At 42.5% G+C, this 10,051-nt stretch overlaps 1 long non-coding RNA gene across 2 annotated transcripts in view; it reads left to right on the top strand.

The window, feature by feature from the left end:
• Positions 1–9,413: 9,413 nt before the first annotated feature.
• Positions 9,414–10,051, top strand: part of LOC102440554 — a 21,724-nt gene continuing 21,086 nt past the window's right edge. For both annotated transcript variants that reach the window (XR_002826228.1, XR_002826229.1), the window contains exon 1: positions 9,414–9,616. This is a non-coding gene — a long non-coding RNA (uncharacterized LOC102440554). The remainder of the gene's footprint in view (positions 9,617–10,051) is intronic.

Genomic DNA, 10,051 nt, shown 5'->3' with positions numbered 1-10,051 from the left:
TTGGTGGGCGGCCTCTTCCTCCCCCATCTACCACCAGCAGAAAGGCGTGGAGAGCAGAACATCGCCCGAATGGCCTGGCAGGACACTGGCACCTTCCCACCCTTCCCTCTCCTCTTACCCAGATAAAGTGGTAGGAATGGAAAAGGACTCTTCACAGACCACTCTGCAGACTGTATCAGAGAAGGAAATGATAGATTTATTTATGGTTTTTCTTGAATTAAAAAGCAAGACTGTTTTCCACACTGGTAAGTTCTCTCTGCACCAAGAGCTTCTAAGACAGGAAGAATATCTTTTCAGTCTTCTGTTTGAAGAACTGACTATGACGTGTTCTTACAGCAGCTCTGATGGTGGTTGTCCTTGATCAAACATCTGCAGTGTGGTGGGAGCTCTCAGAACAACAAATGTGGGCATTTAAACTTGTAACATGTACCAGGTGGTGCTGGTCCATGTTATTTTTCTTCTAAGAAATTGGTAACCCTTTCTTTTTCTATTGTATTAATAAATGTAATTATTTTTTGGTAGTCAGCCACTGGCCCCATTTAAAAAAACCACACGCACACACTCATGTTTTCATTATGTTCTGATGATGAACAGATTGGTTTTTGCTAAAACAAGGAAGGCTGGGAATTTCAGATGGAGAGTCCTGACGTTCCTGTCCCTTGTAAGTGGCACGGAGAGATAATCCACAGAGGCTGCAGTGCATTGAGTGGGTGGAGGAACAGCCCAAAAACAACACCTGTAGGGCTCTTGTAGACCCTGTGGTTGGCTGCTTTTCTTTGCATGAGCTCTCTCTCCAGAGAGAGACTATGATATGGAAAGAAGACAGAGAGACTTCTCCTTTGGTGGCTAATGATTATTTAACATATTTTGGGATATAGGGTCACAGGCATTTCAGTCCACCAGCTTTTTAGCATAATATTAACTGTTAGTACACTGAATTGCTTCAAGCACAAGAAAGCACATTTTACCTTGAAAGTGCCACACAAATATTAAAGTTGGTTTTTAGGTGACTTAACCATATGAGTAGCATTTTTCACAAATATTACCTCATTTTGTTCTTGTGAAGTCTCATAACGGATCTCATAACAAATATCAACACTATTTTAACAATATGAGGAACTGATCGAGAAGTTACTGAATCTAGTCCTCTTATTTCCAAGATTTAAAAACATGTAACTTTTATCATACAATGGGCTTTACAACAATGCAGCACATACCACACTACCATTAAATTTCTTTGTTTCTGTAACCAAGTGGGACTGGTCAGAGTATTTCTTGGACCCAAAACTTAGGAGCCATCTTCCTTTTTCCCTCATATCTCACATCTATCAGCACATCCTGGTACCTCTCCCTTCAAAATACATTTCTCTCTGGCCACTTCTCAATCCCCACTGCTACCACCGGACCACCATCAATTCTCAGCTGGATGGCTGCATTCTCCACACAGAATTCTGTAAGAGGTCTAAAACAGGGGTCCTCAAACTTTTTAAACAGGGGGCCAATTCACTGTCCCTCAGACCATTGGAGGGCCGGACTATAGTTTAAAAAAAACCTATGAACAAATTCCTATGCACACTGCACATATCTTATTTTGAAGTAAAAAAACAAAACGGGAACCAATACAATATTTGTATTTGCATGTGGCCCACGGGCCGTAGTTTGAGGACCCCTGGTCTAAAAGGAAAGTTAGATCACATCGCTGCCCTGCCTTAAAACCCTCTATTTACTTCTTACTCTGTCTTGTACCTGCCTCCTATATTTCCCACCTCTCTGCCTCTCCAGCCACACTTGCCTTAATGTGCCAGTATCACTTCTAATTTGTTACAGCCTCAGGGCCCTTAAACTTACTGCTTCCCCAGTTTAGAATATACTTTCCTGAGGCCTTCAAATGGTTCAGGCTTTATATCCTTCAGGGCTCCAAATATGCAGAGATGTACCTGAATCCTGCTCTGTATGAACCTCCTCCTCCCTGCCACTCAATACCTGTTTATCCTGCTTCATTATTTTTTCATAGCTTTTATCATAGCTTCAGTTTATTATTTACTCATTTACTCCTTGTTTCTTTCCCTCCTTAGCAGGTAAGCTCCTTGGGAGTGGGGACTTGGTTCACTGTTGAATCCTAGAATAGTACTGAGGATGTTAAAGGTATTAAAGGATATTTGTAGAACAAGTGAATGAATGGTCTGGATCTACTGCATTTGGTTATATCACTTTTAATTTAGAATATTTAAAATGAGGTATTCTCAGGATCCCAGGCTGCCTCTCAGGATAGAGTATTGATCCAATCATGGAGAGTAAAAGGAATGTCAGATTTGGGTTGATAGCCTCATTCTAACCTCAGGAGCTTGTACTGGGCTGAGAAGAACATGGGCTTTGGAGACAAAAGTGGGTGGGAATTCGGGTTGCCTCTGGTTTTGGCTTTTACTTCACCTCTGAGAGTCTCAGTTTTCTCTACTAGAACAAGAAATAAGTTTTTATTGTGTTAAGCCATGGAAAGTTGGAGGCTGTTCCAGTCATCACTGTTAATTACCCTAATAAATTAGGACCATGGGCCTTGCTCCTCCCATGTGTCTGGAAACCCTCCTTTTCCTAGTCTTTTTTTCCTCACAAATCCATTAGACCCATTCTAGGATCTTCATTGGACTCCTCCAAGAACAGAAAGGAAAAAAACAATTTTTCCTCAACTTTGTATTTTGAAAATTTACAAACCTTCAGAAAATTTAAAAAAAGAGTAAAATTAACACTGATGTGCTTTTCACTTATAACAATTTTGTCATATTTGAGCACACTCACCTCTCTCTACACACACACACACACACACACACACGCAATAATCCTGACACTTCACACCTAAACACTTCATCATCCATCTCCTTAGAATGGACCTTCTCTTCCATAATCACAGTATCATTCTTACACATAAAATTTTAAGCATTAAGTATCATCTCATAGTTTATAGTCAAATCCCCCCAAGTAGAATTTATTTATAGAATTTATTTGATCCAAGATCTGTTGCATTTGGTTATATCACTTTTAATTTAAAATATTTTCTCTGCCTTTCCTGTTTTTTTTTTCACAACCTAGAAATTTTGAAGAGCCCAGGCCAGATAATTTAAAGACTATCCAGCAGTCTGGATTTGTCTGATTGTTTCTTCATGATTCAATTCAGGTTAAACATTTTTGACCAGAATATTGCCCAGGTGATGGTATACTTCCCACTGCATCCATTTAGGAGTCTCTTAGTGTCCGTTTGTCCCCTTATTGATGATGTGAAATTTGATCACTTCCTTTATGATAGGGTTGACTAGATTGCCCCAAGGTGAAAACATAAACATAAAGCCACTGTTAAACATTGTTGAGCTTAGTTAAACACACACACACACACACACACACACACACACACACACACACACAAAACAGGTCATGAATTATAACACATTGAATAAATAAAAACAAAAACTGGCCCTGGCTGGTGTGGCTCAGTTGGTTGAGTATAGTCCCATGTACCGAGAGGTCACAGGTTCGATTCCCAGGAGGGGGCTTGTAGGAGGCAAGTGATCAGTGTTTTTCTGTCATTGATGCCTCTCTCTCTCTCTCTCTCTCTCTCTCTCTCTTGCTCTCTTTCAAATAAATAAAAACATATTTTAAAAAGAAGGAAATTAAAAAAACAAAAATTGTAAGTTCATTTAATAAATATCACTGACAATATAAGAATACAAAAAGAAAAGGTATAGGGTAGGGGAAAGGAAAACTCTTTTATACAGAAAAATGTGGAAGGCATGATAAATTGGAAAGCCACTATTTTGCAACTGCAATATAATAGCTAACCTTGGGTAAACACATCTTATTTGTATAATAAGATCACAAAATGATTTCCCAAAATATCTTTTCGCTCTTCTGTGACCTAGGATTAACAAACCTTTGAAATGAAAAGCCTTGATCAGATAAAGGAAAAGCTAGTTGATCCTTCCTTTTGTATATTTTTTCCTTTCTCCCAAAGCTGAAAAAGTCACCATTTACAAGTCCAAGATGAGCAGATTTCCAGTTTTCTAACCTTGGGTTCTTTTAATCTTTTGTCATGAGGCTACAAGGTATATTGGAACTACCTGCTAAAGGGGGCTTCATCATAAACAAAATTGAAGACAAATGTTAAATTGTGAGTTAATATTTATAATATATACCATAGATAAAAATTGAATGTCCTTAATATACACCTTATATTGTTTTATATTGCTAAAGCACTAGAGAAAAAGATCCTATTTAGTCTGTTGCGCTAGATAGTGTCCGATTTCCAGCCTAAAGCACGTATTTTCAGAGCAAAGCCTCCCAATATTTCCTTGATTTCTTCCTAAGAGACCAGGCTAGAGGGTAGAAGTCCATAATAATGTTGCTCCAACTTGGAGTAGGGTCACCATAGGTCACACACCCATTTCATCCTACTATGTCTGATCAGTCCATGTCCATCTGTTGGCCTGGTATAAATGTTAATAGTATTCCCTTTCACTCTCCAAAGTGTCTTAAGTTTGGACTACAAATAGTTTCTCTACTTCTAGGAGACCCCTGATGATTTTTAGGGAAGACTTCATTTGGTGGATGTTGAAGGGTAAATGCCAAACTGGAGAGAGGAGCAAAAAGACTGGGATGTGATAGGCAGAATAATGATCCCCCTAAGATGGCCTTGTTTTAATCCCTGGTTGTTACCCCGCATAGCTAAAGGAAAGGTGATTAAGTAGGTTGAAGTAGGAAGATTAGCCTGGATTATCCAGTTGAGCCCAATCTAATTACATGGATCCTTAAAATTGGAGAAACTTTCCTGGCAAAGTTATTAGAGCAGTGGTTCTCAACCTTCTGGCCCTTTAAATACAGTTCCTCATGTTGTGACCCAACCATAAAATTATTTTCGTTGCTACTTCATAACTGTAATGTTGCTACTGTTATGAATCGTAATGTAAGTATCTGATATGCAGGATGGTCTTAGGCGACCCCTGTGAAAGGGTCGTTCGACCGCCAAAGGGGTCTCGACCCACAGGTTGAGAACCGCTGAGTCAGAGGAAGAAGGGACTATAAAAGAATGCTCAGAGAGATGCAACATTTCGGACTTTGAAGATGGAATAAAGGGATCATAAGGAATGTGGGCAGCCTCTAGTGGCTCAAAAAAGCAAGGAAACAGATTCTCCCCTAGAGCCTCCAGAAAGGAATCCAGCTCTGCCAACATCGACAGAACTGTAAATTTGTATTGTTTGAAGCCATTAATTGTGTGGTAATTTGTTATAGCAGTAATAGGAAACGAATACATGGAATTGACAGCATTTCTAATGAACCTTGAAGGGTTCAATAAGTCATCCATTCATTTAACAAATATTTCAGACCTAATACATCCCTGAGCCAATGGTAAATAAGATGAACTTCTCAAGGATGACATGAACTATTTAACAAGCACAGGGTAGTAAACCAGGATATGAAAACATGGACGAAGGATATCCCAGGTTGAAGGGATGGCATGGGTGAAGGTTCAGGCAGGGGTTTGCAAGTATATAGATTAAGGCTGTAAATAGCCAGTAGTACAGTGTGGCTGGACCATAAAATGAATGGGAGAGAAGAAATAGAAGTGCAGTTTGGAAGCAAGTGGTAAAGGGCCTAGAATGCCAAACTAAGGGTTTGGACTTTATCCTTCAAGCAATGGGAAGATACTGAAAGTTGTAAAGCAGGGAAGGGGACATAACCACATGTGTGTTTTACAGAGATACCTCTGCTATACCACTGGGAAAGAAACCAAATTTGGTTTTGCTCATTATGTACGTACTTATCCATCAGAAGAGGCTAGCTTATGCTGTGGTAACCAACAATCCCAAAAGTCTATGCCTTAAGACAAAAGAAGTTTCTCTTTCCCATGCTACATGTCCATCCTGGGTCAACATGGGGGATCTGCTCATTTTTTTTCTCTGAATATAATACTTTAATGTATATATTTGAAAGTGCTCGATAGCATAACAATTTTAAGGCCAAAGAGAAAGAACATAGCAAGAAGCTATTTAAGCTATTTTTGTGACCATCTAGCTCAATATGTTAGTTGGATCTTTGAGAGTTTTCATGTGAACGCACAGAAGTTCATATTCTACATATGCCTGTGTTTGAACAAAAGATAACCAATTTCCCCTTAAGCCAGAACATGGAGTTGGGTTTATTAACTGAACCAAGTGCCATGGGAATGGGAGAAGTTAGGCCAGAGAGCAGTGACTAGTGCCAGAGGTCAAGAACATATTACTGTACTGGCTTTCTTGGCTTCAAAGAGTACTAAGAAGGCATTAGAAGTGCCAGGGCCTATACGACAGCCAAGAGAAGCTGGTAGAAGAGAGGGGTGCTAAGATTGTTCTTGGACGTGAAGAGGGAAAGGGATGGCACATTCTCCAAATGACCTCTATTTTCACACTGGTGAAGCTGACTCTGTACTCAGCACTCATCAGCAAACTGTGGTCTCAGAGTTTTTATTTTCTCATAGGGACTGGGATTGTTCTGTGTCTAAAAACTGTTTCTTGTGTTTTTTTTTTCTCTTCTCCCCTCCTCCCCCATTACTTTTAAGCAACTGGGAGCTGAGAGCCTAAAGAAGAAGGCTCTCTTCATGGGCAACTGTGAGACTTTATACATGGTGCTGGGCCAGGCCCTGGGGATGAAGAGCAGCATCCTGGCCCCAGGAGCTAGTCCCCTTGGCATCCACGGCATTGTCACAAGGGCCACTGCCTGCAGAAGCATCCAGGAGGCTGTGTCTATTGAACACCTTCATGAGAAGTGGACAGCAAAAAGAGAAAGCCGGAGAAAGAGAGTGACATAAGGGACTTCTGCCCAGAACACGTGTCACACAAATCTGGGTACTTTCAGAAAATACAGACATTTAATAGGAATTGTTCTATTTTTTTCCTACATGGATCAAGACAGATTTCCCATTTCCTGTTCATTTGCGTAAATGCTTGGACGGTTTCTTTTAAATATGACTGCCATGTCAGGGTTAGGTGCAGAGTCAAATTAAATCGTTTATTTGAAAAATTGACATCATGTCAACATTAGCCATGAATATGTATATTGTTTAAAAACATTTAACAGTTTAGCTGACCTATAACTTCAGGTGGCTCCCGATGAAGGAGATAAATAACCAATTATATGGGAAGTTAAGGAACTTAGGGGAAAAGGCAAGAAAATGTAAGAGAATGGAAATCAAGGTAACCCAGTGGACACTTCATGTCACCACTGAGGGTCATTATTGGAAATAGGATGCCTCTGCTCATCTTAATCAGGGATGCAGGCTGAGGAAGCTATCGCCATTTCGTGTTAAAATAAAACCAGGTTAGTCATTAATTTAGCTTAATTATTCATCACTGTGGAGACACTTTTTCACTATGTAAACGGCTTACCCCTGAGCCTCGTTCCATGTTTTGGTCTGAGTGCTCCAAGGTTGCAAACTGTCTTTTAGTGTGTGCACAATACATTTTTACCAGTAATTCATTGGCTTTACTTTGGCTCTTTCTGAACCTTTGGCATTGGAAAGTTGCCTGTTTCTGGGCCAGAGGGAAAAAAGCTCTGGAGCGCCTCAAAGTGGCAATTAATTACAAGCTGTGTCTGAAAGTAACCGGTCCCATCCACTTTCATCTCATTGATCCGGGGCCAGGAAGTATAGTCCCACTGAGTTCGCAGAAGGAGTAAAATTGGCAACGTTTGGTGATGCTTAATGACTAAGCATCAGTAAACACCCATTGGACAAATGAATCAATTGGAAAGAGTAGGTTAGAGGTCATTTGATGAAGTCTTATCTAGTGGAAATAGAGAACAGGAAGGAAAAGGAGCCGGGAGTCAGTGACTAATCAGATGTGCAGGGCGTGAAAGAGCAGTTTGATTTTCAGTGTGGAGGAGTGCAGGAAGGGGTGACACACACACACACACACACACACACACACACACACACACACAGAAAGGCCGGCATCTGGATGTGTGCCTACGTGTGTGGTTAGTAGAGTGCAGCTGAGACACCTACATTTTCTCACCCTTTGCTGGGTAAATCTGCAATCGCGGCTTCAGGCCCTTTGCTTTGTATACAAACTGTTTTCCTTTTGTGCCGAGGCGCGGGGACCCGTTTGGAAATCAGAATTGGTCGCGTTCTGGGGGGACGGCCAGACCCGCCGCAGGAACTAGGATGTGAGGCGCTGGACGCGGATCGCCTCCCAGCATTTCCTAACATACGGTTACGTCCCTTTCGCGGCGGAGAGAATCAGGAGTGTCTGGAATGCAGCTCCGCTGGGTCCTCTGGGCCACACCACTGCTGAGCCTCAGCTCCTTCGGTTGTAAAAGCTGAACACCACCGACGCCGAGTTTGTGAGGATTCGGGGGGAAGGGCCAAGGGTCCGAAGACCTACCGATAGCGCGCACACCACACACCCGCCACCCCACCCCCCCCTCGCACCTGCCGGGGCCTGAGAACCAAAGGAGGGCACTGGGGGTGCGGACGGGAATGGGGATGGGAGTGGAGTTGGGGCTGGGGCTGGGACTGAGCCCCGCCCCTTTGCCGCGCAGAGAGATGACGTCACGCCAGCCCCTCTCCACTCACCTGGAGCGGCCGGCAGCCGGAATAAAACCAAAAACAAACAAACAAAAGAAAACCACAAAAAACAAAACTGGACTCCGTTGGCGGCTCGCGCGAAGTGATGACGTCACTCCGCCCGCGGCCCCCGCTGCGCGCTGACGTCACCCCGCGGGCGTCCTTGCCCGCCTGGATTCTGACGCTCGTTAGCGAGAGGGCCAGCGCGTGTGGAGCGCGGCGGGGCTTCCTGAAGTCGGTGTGACACCAGCCGGCAGGGAGCGTGGCTTTGGGGTCCCGTGTCCGGAACACGGGGCGCCAGGGCCGACGGCGGCGCTGGGACCGCCTGCAGTTGGGGTTGGGTAGCTCCCCAGAGCAATGTAAGTGCGTCCTCCCTGAAGGGATCGCGGAGGAACATGACCTCTAATCCAAACTTCTTTAGTTAGTAGTTGAATTTATTGGGGTGACACTGGTCACCACAATTATACAGGTTTCAGGTGTGCAGTGGGCACATCATCTGTCCACTGTATCGTGTGTTCACCACCCAGGTCAAGCCACCGTACATCACCATTTATTCCCCCTGTGCCGTCTTACCGGCTTCTTTATAGAGTTGTACACATGTTAGCCGCTACTCATTTTCCATTCACTATACACCCGTGCCACACGTTAAAGATTAGTTGTTTTAAAAAGGTAAAGTCACAGATATTTTTGTATGCAAATAAAAAATGCACATGTGTCAGAGTTTAATTCATTAAAGACCATAAAGTTTGTAAGGTATTCTGAAATGAATTTACATCTTTCCTTCCCTGATCAACAAGTTTTTTGGTTTTTTTTTTTGTTTTTTTTTTTACTCAACTTTCAAAATTGGATTCCTCGTCTCCATTTTCACAAACACTATCTCAGTCTGAGCAGAAATTATCTATGGATCGGACCACAGCCTTCCAACTGACTTCACCCCCAAGCACCTCCCCCAATTAGCCTTACCTCCCAAATCCATTCTCTACACAGCTTTCAAAGTGATCAAAACAAAACAAATCAAAACAAAAAACAACAGTAAGTATAATCTAGATTATGTTGCTCTCTTTCTTAAAATCCACCAATCGTTTCTCCTTTGCCTGGAGAATTAAATTCACACTCCTTATGCTTGCTTACAAAGAACTACTACACGGTTTTTTGTGCCTCTTCATCTACCTCATCTGACACTTTCTGATTCTCTCACTGTGCTTCAGGGCCCTCTGCTTGGACAAGGGAGGGAGAGCACACGCTGGGACCTTTCGTTGTGAGGGTTTTTAAAGGCTGGAGGCTTAGGGGAGGTCTTGGAGAGGATCTCAATAGAATATTCATCATTTTATGCTGATGCACCAAAATGAAATTCCCTTAACTTCATCTGTCCTTGGGTGTGGTTGGCACAAATGGCACTAATTGGGATTTGTGCTATCTACCTTCCCGAGTAGGGTGATTCAGCTATTTATCCTCTGGTTGGGGAGA

This window comes from Myotis lucifugus, unplaced genomic scaffold, assembly GCF_000147115.1.
Source record: "Myotis lucifugus unplaced genomic scaffold, Myoluc2.0 scaffold_423, whole genome shotgun sequence".
Classification (NCBI taxonomy): Eukaryota; Metazoa; Chordata; class Mammalia; order Chiroptera; family Vespertilionidae; genus Myotis; species Myotis lucifugus.
Note: the sequence above shows the minus strand (reverse complement) of the source record. Positions and strands in the feature narration are given on the sequence as shown.